Genomic DNA, 13850 nt, shown 5'->3' with positions numbered 1-13850 from the left:
GGTGCTACCTTCCCAGAGCGCCCCCGGGGGTTGAGGGCCGGGGTCCTGCTAGGAGCGCGGCTATGGGGGTGACTGGGCTCGCGTGGGGCGGCCCCTGGAGGCAATGACCCCTCCCTCCTGATTAGGAGCCCTCCTTGCAGTGACCCCGCGTGGTAGTCGTGGCCAGAATGTCTGCAGGCCACGGGTGCCTGTCAGCCGGCTACTTTCCATGGGCCCCTCTGCGCAGAGGAATGCGTCTGGAGCTTGACACGGAGCCGCAGGTTCCCGCTGAGGAAGAGGAGAACTGAACTGGTTAAGGAAAGAGGCTCCCACAGTGTAACAAGGACCCGGTGCGGGGAGAGCATCCAGCATCCCTGGCGTCCACACAGATTCTAGTTTCCTTTCAACCACTTCACATTCTTATTCCCTTTTATTCCTTTTAAAAATAGAAATTAAATTAGGTTTCACTAGTTAAGAGAAGACTTTCAAATTAAGCCACATCTCACACTCATTTCTGAAACGATTTTTTAAAAAGAAATATTAAGTTTAGCATTGAAAAAAACACCTAAGGCGACACAAGAAAGCCACTGTCGCAATGGGAGCCACTCGGACTCTCTACCCTCACCCCCACCAGCCCCCACGCCCTGCAGCATTCTAGCAGAATCATGGCAATAACCGAATCACGGGAGAATGAGAAGCTTCCTGTCCCGGATAAAACCAAGTTCCTGGAACCTGATCACATCAACCAGAGTAACAGCATCAAGGCAATCAGAGCCTGTGCAGCTCAAGGCTAAGCTCAAGCCTCTGTCAACTGTAATAATATGACAGCCAGTTATTTCACCAACAAAAGGGAGTTTACTCAGGAATAGTGGAGGAACTTCGATTCGGAATATGCAAACAAGGACAGACCACAAGCAAACCCAGGGAACAAGAAATGGGGACTTGCTTTTATAGGGAAAAGGAGGAGTTGGGAGGGGCTGTGATAACGGAAGAGTCCATTGGAAGAGCTGGGGGGGGGAGCATGGAGGCTTCCCATTGGCTGAGCTGCTGCAGTCTCTGATTGGCTGGGCTCTGGGGGGTGGGGTTGGAGGGAAGTTTTCTTATTCCTGCTGGATAGTAGGTAGAGGCATCTTCCTGTTTGGGATAATTGACATGCATGGTGGGTGTGAGGGTACCCACTGCGGGCCTGTCCTGACTCCAAAGGTTAGTGGAATGCCCCTTAATTAATTCTACATTTTCCCCTTTTGCTCAAGATCTTTCCTTGAAAGCATCACTGATCAAGAGTCAGGATCTCCTCACCTAGTGGTTTGCCCCAGTTAACTTAAAACCAGTAATTAGGGTCAGCATTTGGATCTTCAGAGGCTCTCATTTTAAAGAGGCAGGTTTTCATGGAGGAGGAGAGAGGAAGGTGGTGTTGGGGGCAGGGCCTGAGCACAAGATGGTTTCTAGGGGCAGAGTCTGAGGCAAAGGGAGTGGGAAGACACATAAGACCCTACCTGAGACAAAGAAATTGGGGTCAGGGGGGGACACAAGAAGCACAAGGCTTTGGAAGCCATTTTGTTCTCCTTTTTTTCTTTGCTTTTTTTTTTTTTTTTTTGGTTGTTTCAGCCAATTTAGAAATGGTATCTTGCAAAGAAGCAATTTTACAGTTTTGTGCATGTTTGGAAGCTTCCGGTTACCAGTGAAAACAAATATGCCATTCATTTTGTTTAATTTTAGAACCACGGTCCTCCAATGTAATCTTAAGAAAAACAAGTTTAGGGAGATTGAACCTTCCCCATAATGGCCACTGTAATTCCAGATTACTTTTGGTTTGTTCAGCCCACTTAGCTAAAAATGGGCATGTGGGGAATCCATAGTTTTTTAAAAATTATTAATTAATTAATTAATTAATTTTTGGCTGCATTGGGTCTTTGTTGCTGCATGCGGGCTTTCTCTAGTTGCAGGGAGCAGGGGCTACTCTTCGTTGTGGTGCACCGGCTTCTCATTGTGGCGGCTTCTCTTGTTGCGGAGCACGGGCTCTAGGGCACGTGGGCTTCACTAGTTGTGACATGTGGGCTCAGTGGTTGTGGCTCACTGGCTCTAGAGCGCAGGCTCAGTAGTTGTGATGCATGGGCTTAGTTGCTCCATGGCATGTGGGATCTTCCTAGACCAGGGCTCGAACCCATGTCCCCTGCATTGGCAGGTGAATTCTTAACCACTGTGCCACGAGGGAAGCCTGGATCCATAGTTTTTAAACATGAAACTGGCTGGAGTCCCTGAAGGAGGGCTGCCCTCAAAACATTTAGGTGACTGGGATCCCATTTCCCTTAGTTCTCCTGGAAACCCAATGAAGTTGCTAAAGTCCTAGCCCAGATTCCAAAAGGAATAAAACGAATTCCTAGAACACAGCTCAATCCCCCCAAAAGAATCTTGTCACTCCATGCTCCAGACAACAACTGAGTACTCACTAAAGGTAAAGTCTTGAACTGGAATGGACAAAACTTTCCCCCTGAAACAACAAAGACTTTCCAGATCCCAAATAAAATTGGAGAGCTCAAAATGCAAAAAGAGCAAAACTTGAAGTCTAAGAAGAGATTCACCAAAACGAAAGCAGGTGGCAATTCATGGAAGTGATGAGCACAAGGGGCTCAGTGTGAGTACTTTGCTCAATTCTGGGGGCCATTGCCTCTCGGGATTTGATGCCTTCAGATCCCACTTCTGACACCCTGTTCCTGCTGGTGAACAGACACAGAATGGTGAGCTTGTCCATGCTAATTTCTGGAGTGTGTGAAAGTGAGAAGGATAGAGATGGATTCCTGTGTATGGTACATGCCCCTCAGGAGACATTTGGAATGAAATTGTTGGTGTAAGCCTAGAAAAATGCATCTGTTCTAGAATTTGTTAAACACTTGCCAAGGGAAAAAACGGATGTTACCAACTGAAATTGATCAGTTCATCTAATCACAGATCATAAGAACAGTAGTGTTCCCGCTTAGGAGCTTTAGGAAATTGTTTTTGTACTTCAAGCAGAAAAACTCTTCACTTCAACAGTATGAAATGAGCACATGCAGCTTTGGAAAACTGTATTGTTTAACCTAGGCTGTCTTGTTTACAAATTTCAGAAGTATAAAAATAAAATACTCTGGGGACTTCCCTGGTGGCACTGTGGTTAAGAATCTGTCTGCCAATGAAGGGGACACAGGTTCGATCCCTGGTCTGGGAAGATCCCACATGCCGCAGAGCAACTAAGCCCATGAACCACAACTACTGAGCCTGTGCTCTAGAGCCCGCGTGCCACAACTACAGAAGCCCACGCCCCTAGAGCCCATGCTCTGCAACAAGAGAAGCCACTGCAATGAGAAGCCCACACACCACAACAAAGAGTAGCACCTGCTCGATGCAACTAGAGAAAGCCTGTTGCACAAGGTTTCCCTTTTCTCCACATCCTCACCAACACTTGTGATCTTTTATCTTTTTCATAAGAGCCATTCTAACAGGTGTGAGGTGATATCTAATTGTGCTTTTGATTTGCATTTCCATGATAATTAGTGATGTTGAGCATCTTTTCATGTATCTGTTGGTCATTTGGGTGTCTTCCTTGCAAAAATGCCTGTTTAATCTTTCTGCCCATTTTAAATGGGTTTTTTGTTTTGTTATTGAGTGGTATTAATTTTTTAATAGATTTTGAATATTAACCCCTTATCTATGTTTTGCAAACATTTCCTCCCAGTCCATAGGTTGCCTTTTCATTTTGTTGATGGTTCCTTTGCTGTGCAGAAACTTTAAGTTTGATATAGTCCCACCTGTTGGTTTTTTCCTCTGTTGTCTGTGGTTCTGGTGTGATACCAAAAAAAAAAAAAAAATCATTGCCAAAACCAATGTCAGGGAGCTTCTTCCCTATGTTTTCTACTAAGAATTTTAGGGTTTTGGGTCTTACATTTACATCTGATTCATTTTGAGTTAACTTTTTTGAGTGGTGTAAGACAGGAGTCCAATATCATGGTCTGCATGTGGTTTTCCAGTTTTCCCAGCACTGTTTGTTGAGGAGACTATCCTTTCCCCACTGGATGTTCCTGGCTCCTTATCAAATATTAGTTGACTGTATATGCAGGGGTTTAATTCTGGGCTCTCTATTCTGTTCCATTGGTCTATGTGTCTATTTTTATGCCAGGACCATGTTGTTTTAATTACTATAGCTTTATAGTATAGCTTCAAATCACGGCCAACTCTTTCTAGAAGGGTTTCTACTCAACCAGAGAAGGTCTTTAAGCCTAATTTGTTGAACATGCCTGCCCCCCAAACACATTGGCCGTAATAGTTGGCAAAAAAGCAGGGTGAATGGGAGTGTATGAGAACACTCTGAACTGCTGTTCAAGATTCCTGATTCCTAATGAGTGAAGGCCGGGTCAACACTGTCACAACATTAGGGAGTTCTTTGGGGTTCTTTCTCTAGACAGTTACACACAGAAAAACGCCACTGCTCAACAGGAACCTTGAATAATTTATAAATTGGCCTACTTTCTTAAAAGGCCCAGAGAAAAAATTGAGTGACATTTCTTCTGTTTTGGATTTTCTCTGATCTAAGAGTTCAAACTAGTTCCTGCTTTGATAAAGTTGTCTTAGTTTCATTCCTTAGGACAATGGTAGGAACTACAGAACACTGAACCTAAAAGCACTGATGTTCAGATGCACTCCCTCTACCTTTTGATCTAAAGCTATAGATGGTCCACGTTTTATGTTAACTGGGTGACTAAAATATGTCATTAAAATTCTTATGTTTTTAAGGTTATCACCTTTAGGTCAAACAACCATCAACTGGTTGTCAATTGTGCATGTCAATAGTGAAAAAGACAGAGCAAAAGGAGAAATAGACTCTTTACAGATATTAATGTTCAGTTAAACACCCTCCAAGTCCAACCTGGGATAAATGATTGATGCTTCCTACTACCTGCACGGGGTTCACTATTTACTATTTTTGTGGGAGTATAACAGAGACAGCATAGTGAGAACACTTTGCACATGTGGCAGGTCATACTTTACTCCTGTGTATTTAGATGTTTGTGGAATACCTATGTGTTAATGGAAGGTATTTACTATGATGGAGGGGAAGCAATCTTACTGCACGTGGTCCTTCAACCCTAACCTCCCGTCACCTACTCTTGCTGCAGGCATCTGTCTACACACGTGGCTAAGTTTCAATATGTATATTTTCCCACTATGGAAAATTTTAATCGGTCTGTCTTGTTTAGATTGCATAAGTCATTATGTCTGACATTCTTGTAACTACCGTGTGATCAATAAGAAATAATGCTTTTAAATATACACACACACACAGAGGTGTGGCACATCCCACATTTTAGTGGGTGTTCATGTTATTTATAGGGTCCTTGTAACAAGTACTTTTTAAAGAGAGGATTTAGGGAAGATGGCAGAGTAGGAAGCACCTGCGAGGTGAGACTCCATCTCCCACCTGGACAATAAATGCAGGGGCAGAATCTTCCCCGTAACCATCTGGGTACTCTGGAGTCTGTTGAAGGCTTGAAATATCCAGGAAAAGCCTTGGATGGTAAATTGTGGTTCATCTTGGTCAATTTTAGTTCTTAACGCAGTAGCAGCTACCTACACTGGACCCCCTATGCTCATGGAAGACAGCTGTGCATGTGTTTCTGGAGCAGCCTACACACAGCTTGGGGAAACCAGGGTGGGGAAAAAAGACCCTGTGCAGATATTGGGGATCTGTGCTCTGATCACTGATTGCTGTTTCTGATCACAGAGGTGCAGATGAACAGGCTGGTGGCCCTTGTTGCACCTCTCTCATTGTTGCAAGACCCTCCCCCTCCAGCTGAAGTGACTTCCAGGGGCTTTAAAAGGCTGGCAGCCTTCATCCCTGTTCACTTTTTTCTTTTTCCTCTTTTGGGAGCCAGACATTCAAAAATAAATGCATATATGGGGAAAATCAGAAAATGACCATGCATGCCCAGGGAAAGGCTCAGAAATGATCTGAGAAGACCTTAAGTTTGTACCTTAGGCTTATCCTCAGCACAGAGACAGCCTATAACGATGAACAACAATAACACGAAGTAGCAAACCCAAGGGAAGGGGGATAATCTGATTTCCAGAGGTATCACATTATTAGATTCAAATGTCCAGTGTTAAGTGTTCAAAAACAACAACAAATCACAAGGCACACAGAGAAACAGGAAAGTATTGCTTATTCAAAGGAAAAAATAAATCAACATAAACTACCAATGAAAAGACCTGATGGTAGATCTTCTAGACGAAGACTTTAAAACAACCACCTTAAAGATCCTCAAAGAATTGAAAGAAGCTGTGGAGAAAGTCAAGAAAGCAATGTACAAATAAAATAGAAATATGAATAAAGACATAGAAAACCTGAAAAAGAAACCAAAAAGATATTCTGGAGCTGAAAAATACAATAACTAAAATAAAAATTCAACACATGGATTCAAAGGCAGATTTGAGCTGGTAGAAGAAAGAATCAGTGAACTTGAAGATAAGACAATGGAAATTAGTGAGTCTGTGGGACAGAAAGGAAAAGATTGAAGAAAAGTGAACAGAGCCTAAGGGACATGTGGGACACCATCAAGCAGAGCAACATTCACACTGTGGGAGTCCCAGGAGGAGAAGAGAGAGAAAAAAGGGCAGGGAGAATATTTGAAGAAATAATGGCCGAACACTTCCCAAATTTGATGAAATGAAGCTCAACAAAATCCAAGTAGGATGAACTCAAAGGAACCCACACTGAGACACACTATAATCAAACTTTCAAAAGACAAAGACCTTCCAAGACAAAATCTTGGAAGCACCAAGCGAGAAGCAAATCATCATACACAATCCTGAATGAGATTATCAACAGATTTCTTATCAGAAATTTTAGATGCCAGAAAACATTCTCTAACATAAATCAGAGAATTTATGTTTTCTTAGGTCACTCTCCCAAGGCAATAGAAATAAAAGCAAAAATAACAAATGGGACCTAATCAAACCTAGAAGCATTTGCACAGCAAAGGAAACCATAAACAAACTGAAAAGGCAACTTACAGAATGGGAGAAAATATTTGCAAAGGATGCAACAAATAAGGGCTTAATTTCCAAAATATACAAACAGCTCATACAACTCAATAGCAAAAAGCCAAACAACCCAATCAAAAAATGGGCATAAGACCTAAATAGACATTTCTCCAAAAAAGATATACAGATGGCCAACAGGCACATGAAATGATGCTCAACACTTCTAATTATCAGAGAAATTAAAATCAAAACTACCATGAGGTATCACCTCACACCTCACAGTCAGAATGGCCATCCTCAAAAAGTCTACAAATAATAAATGCTGGAGAGGGTGTGGAGAAAAAGGAACCCTCCTCCACTGTTTGTGGGAAAGTAAATTGGTGCAGTCACTATGGAAAACAGTATGGAAGTTCCTTAAAAGCTAAAAGTAGAGTTGCCATATGATCCAGCAATCCCACTCCTGGGCATGTATCCAGAGAAAACTATAACTTGAAAAGATACATGGACCCCAGTGTTCATAGCAGTGCTACTTACAGTAGCCAAGATATGGAAACAACCTAAATGTCTATCTACAGATGAATGGATAAAGAAGATGTGGTGTGTATATACACAATGGACTACTACTCAGTGATAAAAAAAAAAGAATGAAATAATGCCATTTGCAGCAACATGGTTGGACTCAGATTATCATACTAAGTGAAGTAAGTTGGAAAGAGAAAGACAAACGCCATATGATATCACTTATATGTGGAATCTAAAATATGACACAAATGAACTTATTTAGGAAACAGAAACAGACTCACAGATATAGAAAACAAACTTATGGTTATGAAATAGGAAAGGCAGTGAGGGAGGGATAAATTAGGAGTTTAGGATTAGCAGATACAAACTACTATATATAAAACAGGTAAACAACAAGGACCTACTGTATAGCACAGGGAACTATATTCAATATCCTGTAATAAACTATAATGAAAATGAATATGAAAAGGAGTATGTATATACGTATAACTGACTCACTTTGCTGTACACCAGAAACTAACACAACATTGTAAATCAACTATACTTCAATTTTAAAAAGGTAAGTGTGGAGAAATAAACATTTGTGTGTAAATTGAAAAAAAAGAAAGAAATTAGAGGCCAGAAAGCAGTGGGCTGACATGTTAAAAGTGCTAAAGGGGGCTTCCCTGGTGGCGCAGTGGTTGAGAGTCCACCTGCCGATGCAGGGGACGCGGGTTCGTGCCCCGGTCCGGGAAGATCCCACATGCCGCGGAGCGGCTGGGCCCGTGACCCATGGCCGCTGAGCCTGCGCGTCTGGAGCCTGTGCTCCGCAGTGGGAGAGGCCACGACAGTGAGAGGCCTATGTACCACACACACACAAAAAAAGTGCTAAAGGAAAAAAAAAAAAAGCCAACCAAGAACACTATACCTGCCAAAACTCCTTCAAAAGTGAGGGAGAAATAAGACCTTCCCAGATGAACAAGCTGTGGAAGGTCATGACCACTAGAAATGCTCAATGGAGTCATGCAAGTGAAATGAAAGGACACTAGACAAAAAACATATGGAGAAATAAAGATCTCAAGAAAGGTAAATACATGGGCAATTATAAAAGCTAGTGTTATTGAAACAATGGCTTGTTATTGCACTTTGTTTTCTATATTATTTAAGACATGAATACATTTTAAAAATTATTAAAGGCTAGTATTATTGTAATTTTGACTTATAATTCCAAATCTTGTTTTCTACATAATTTAAGAGAATGATGCGCTTAAAAGAATGTATAATTTATGTTTTGTGCACACGATGTGCAATGATGTCATTTTGTGACATCAACAACCAAAAGGGGTGGATATGGAGCTGTAAAGGAGCAGAGGTCTCGTTGTCCTTGAAGTTAACCTGGTAGAAATTCAAATTAGAGTGTTATAGCTTTAGGGTATTAAATGTAACCCCCATGGGAACCACAAATAAAACAGCTATAGAATATATACAAAAGGAAATGAGAAAGGAATTTAAACATTTCACTACAAAAAAATCAACTAAACACAAAGAAAGACAGTGATGCAGGAAATGAGGAGGGAAAGCTATAAGAAAACAAATAGCACAATGACAGATGTAAGTCCCTCCCTATCAGTAATTACTTTATATGTAAATGGATTAATTTTTCTAATAAAAAGACAGATTGGCAGAATGGATAAAAACACATGCTCCAACTATACACTGTCTGCAAGAGACTTGCTTTAAATCCAAAGACTCAAATAGATTAAATTGAAAGGATAGAAAAGATATTCCTTGCAAACAGTAACCAAAAGAGAGCTGGGATGGCTATGTTAATATCAGAGAAAAATAGACTTTAAATCAAAAAAGGACATTAAATATTAATAAAAGGATCAATACAGCAAGAACTTATAACAAATATAAACATTTACACACCTAATGACAGAACATCAAAATATATGAGGCAAAAACTGGACAACTACATGTAAAAGAATGAAATTAGAACACTACCTAACACCATACACAAAAATAAACTCAAAATGGATTAAGGACCTAAATGTAAGACTGGACACTATAAAATTCTTAGAGGTAAACATAGGAAAAACACTCTTTGACATAAACCACAGCAAGACCTTTTTTGACCCACCTCCTAGAGTAATGAAAATAAAAACAAAAATAAACAAATGTGACCTAATTAAACAAAAAGCTTTTGCACAACAAAGGAAACCATAAACAAGACAAAAAGGCAACCCTCAGAATGGGAGAAAATATTTGCAAATGAAGCAACTGACAAAGGATTAAATCTCCAAAATATATAAACAGCTCATGGAGCTCAATATCAAAAAAGCAAACAAACCAATTTAAAAAATGGGAGGAAGACCTCAATAGACATTTCACCAAAGAAGACATACAGATTGTCAAGAGGCACATGAAAAGATGCTCAACGTCACTAATTATTACAGAAATGCAAATCAAAACTATAATAAAGCGTCACCTCACACCAGAGTGGCCATCATCAAAAAATCTACAAACAATAAATGCTGGAGAGGGTGTGGAGAGAAGGGAATCCTTCTGCACAGTTGGTAGGAATGTAAACTGATATAGTCACTGTAGAGAACAGTATGGAGGTTCCTTACCAAACTAAAAATAGAGCTACCATATGACCCAGCAGTCCCACTACTGGGCATATACCTTGAGAAAACCATAATTGAAAATTACATATGTACCCCAATGTTCATTGCAGCACTATTTACAATAGCCAGGACATGGAAACAACCTAAATGTCCAACAACAGAAGAATGGATAAAGAAGATGTGGTACGTATATACAATGGAATATTACTCAGCCATAAATATGAATGAAATTGGGTCATTTGTAGAGATGTGGATGGGATTAAAGTCTGTCATACAGAGTGAAGTAAGCCAGAAAGAGAAAAGCAAATATCATATATTAACGCATATATGTGGCATCTAGAAAAATGGTACAGATGAACTTATTTGCAGGGCAGGAATAGGGATGTAGAGAATGGGCATGTGGACGTGGGGGGAAGCGGAGGGTGGGATGAATTGGGAGATTAGGATTGACATATATACACTACCATGCATAAAGTAGATAGCTAGCAAAACATGCTATAAAGCACAGGAAGTGCAGCTCGGTGCTCTGTGACAACCTAGATGCGTGGGATGGGGGGTGGGAGGGAGGGGATATAGGTATACATATAGCTGATTCACTTCTTTGTACAGCAGAGATGAACACAACATTGTAAAGCAATTATACTCCAATAAAAAGATATATGAGGCAAAAACTGACAAAATTGAAGGGAGAAATAGAGAGTTCTGAAACAATAGTTGTAGAACCCCACTCGTAATATTGGATAGAACAACCAGACAGAAGATACATAAGGAAATAGAGGACATAAGCAGTACAGTAAACCAACCAGATCTAACAGCTGTGCACAGAACACTCCACCCAACGACAACAACATACACATCCTTCTCAAGTGCACGTGAGACACTTTCCAGGATAGATCATATGTTAAGCCACAAATTAAGGCTCAATACATTTAAAAAGCTAGATACCATAAAAAGTATCTCCTCCAACCACAACAATTGATGTTAGAAATCAATAACACAAGGAAAATTGGAATATTCCCAAATTTGTGGAAATTAAAGAACCAATGGATCAAAGAATAAATCAAAAGGGAAATTAGAAAATAATTCAAAACGAGTAAAAAAGAAAACACAACTTACCAAAAGTAATAGACCCACCAACAGTGGTGTTTAGGGGAAATGTACAGCTATAAACACATTAGAAACAAGGAAAACCTCAAATCCGGGGAAATGTACAGCTATAGACACATTAGAAACAAGGAAAACCTCAAATCCGGGGAAATGTATAGCTATAAACACATTAGAAACAAGAGAAATCTCAAATCTGCACACTAACTTAAGGAACTAGAGAAAGAACAAACTAGACCAAAGCTAGCAGAAGGGAAGCAAAAAATAAAGATTAGGGCTTCCCTGGTGGCGCAGTGGTTAAGAATCCGCCTGCCAGTGCTGGGGACATAGGTTCGAGCCCTGGTCCGGGAAGCTCCCACATGCCGTGGAGCAACTAAGCCTGTGCGCCACAACTACTGAGCCTGCGCTCTAGAGCCCGCGAGCCACAACTGCTGAAGCCCAGACGCCTAGAGCCTGTGCTCTGTAATAAGAGAAGCCACCGCAATGAGAAGCCCGCTCACTGCAACGAAGAGTGGCCCCCACTTGCCGCAACTAGAGAAAGGCCATGCCCAGCAACAAAGACCCAACTCAGGCAAAAATAAATAAATAAATAAATTTATATATAAAAAAAGATTAGAGCAGAAATAAATGAAATAAGGGATAGGAAAACAATAGAGAAAATCAGTAAAGCCAAAAGTTGGTTATTTGGAAAGATCAACATAATTCATGTCATCTGGATGGACAAAGAAAAATAGCTCAAGTGACTAAAGTCAGAAATGAAAGTGGAAACACTAAAACTAATTCTACAGAAATAAAAAGGATTATAAGAGAGCACTGTGAACAATGTACACCAACAAATTAGATAATTTAGCTGAAATGGACAAATTCCTGGAAATACAACACCTACCAGGACTGGATCATGAAGAAATAGAAAATAAGAATAGAAATATGACTAGTAAGGAGATTGAATCGGTAATAACAGCAATAATAAACCTCTCAACAAAGAAACTGGACCTGATGGCTGCACTGGTGAATTCTACCAAACATTTAAAGAGGAACTAGTACGAATCCTTCTCAAACTTTTCAAAAAATTTAAGAGGGGGGAACACTTCCTGACTCATTCTTTGAGGCCAGCGTTACCCTAAACCAAAGCCACACACACTAAGACACTACAAGGAAACTACAGACCAATACCCTTTATGCGCTCACTGGGCACACACTGGGCACACAGAGAGTACTGGCTCCCTGCCCCTCCCTGTCTGCGCCCCCGAGGACTGCCCTCCCGACCCTTCACCCCATAAATCAGCTTCCTCAAGCTTCATGGAAGTGGACTTGCACAGACCTGACCTTACGTGTTGGCACGATAATGTGAATAGACTTCCTCCCATGCTCGTCCCCTCCTTTCTTTTTTTTTTCCAGCTTGTGGGATCTTAGTACCCCAACCAGGCATTGAACCCGGGCCGCCTGCGGCGTCTTAGCCACTGGACCCCCAGGGAAGTCCCAACTTGCTCCCTCTTCTTGAGACAGCACTGGTCTGGTCTCAGGGGCGCTGCCCACAGCACCCAAGCCCTTCCCGGGGGCCCCACCTCCAGTTACCTCCAAATACAGGAGGTAGGATGTCAACATAAGAGTTTGGGGACGCAAACACTCAGCCCAGAGTTTGCATGTCACAGAAGTGTGTAAACCCTCACAGTTCATGTGCGGCATGCATTCTCGGAATCCACTTATTTGAAGACAAAACTGCATTTGGATTACTTGGTTCTTTCTGAATAAGCTTCATTAGTATAAAAACCTTATTTACTTTGCGTCCCTCGCCGTAAAGATGGATCACGCCCCAACCCCAGCTTCTGGAACCACGTTGGTCCCGTGGTCGTGTGGCTGGTGCTCTGGCCGGTCAGCTCCGTGGGAATGGCCACCCCTTCATCTCTGAGGGCCCCGGGGCTGCACAACCCCATTCTTTGAGGCAACCAAGTGACTGCCTCTTTTAAACGCTTTTCACTTATCGTCTGTTTTGTGACCGCCCTGGACCTGAGGGACGTTATTACCCCTTTCGCTTTAGCAGGATGTGTGGTGCTCATGCAACACAGACGTCAGGGCTGGGGGGCTGGGGGGGAAGCCTCCTCTGTACTTGCCCCGGGACCAGGCGTCACTTGTTGCCCTCGGATGCAGCTTCCCCGGCAGATCGTCCCTCTGGGACGCCGGCGGTGTCCGGCGCCTGGCGCCCGGGGAGCCCACAGCCCACAGCCCACAGCGTCCCACCTGTGGCGCCCCTGACTCGGGGGCACGGCCATGCTTTTGGAAGTTGTTTCTGGAAGGTTTAGCCTCAACAAAAGTAGAATAAAAGGGGAAAGTCTGCGTCACAGGCGGTGTCTGGGTGAGGGGGACCCTTGTCTGCAGGCGAGCCTGGCTCACCCTGCGGGATTGCACTGGGGTCCAGAGTGAGGAGGGTGCCTGATCTCGGCGGGATTAAGGTCAAGTGGAAAGGCCGCGCTTTTCCGCTAATCCAGATGCTATGAGCCAGCAAGACGCGGCATCTGGGCCCTGGACACAGAGGCGAGTGGGTTCCCGGCCGCCACTGCGCCCCGTCCTCCTGCCGGGTCCCCGCGTGGCCCTGGCGTCGAGTGAGCCGAGGGCCCAGCCACGCGG

The sequence above is a fragment of the Tursiops truncatus genome, chromosome 5 (assembly GCF_011762595.2).
Source record: "Tursiops truncatus isolate mTurTru1 chromosome 5, mTurTru1.mat.Y, whole genome shotgun sequence".
Lineage (NCBI taxonomy): Eukaryota > Metazoa > Chordata > Mammalia > Artiodactyla > Delphinidae > Tursiops > Tursiops truncatus.
This window is presented reverse-complemented; position numbering follows the sequence as displayed.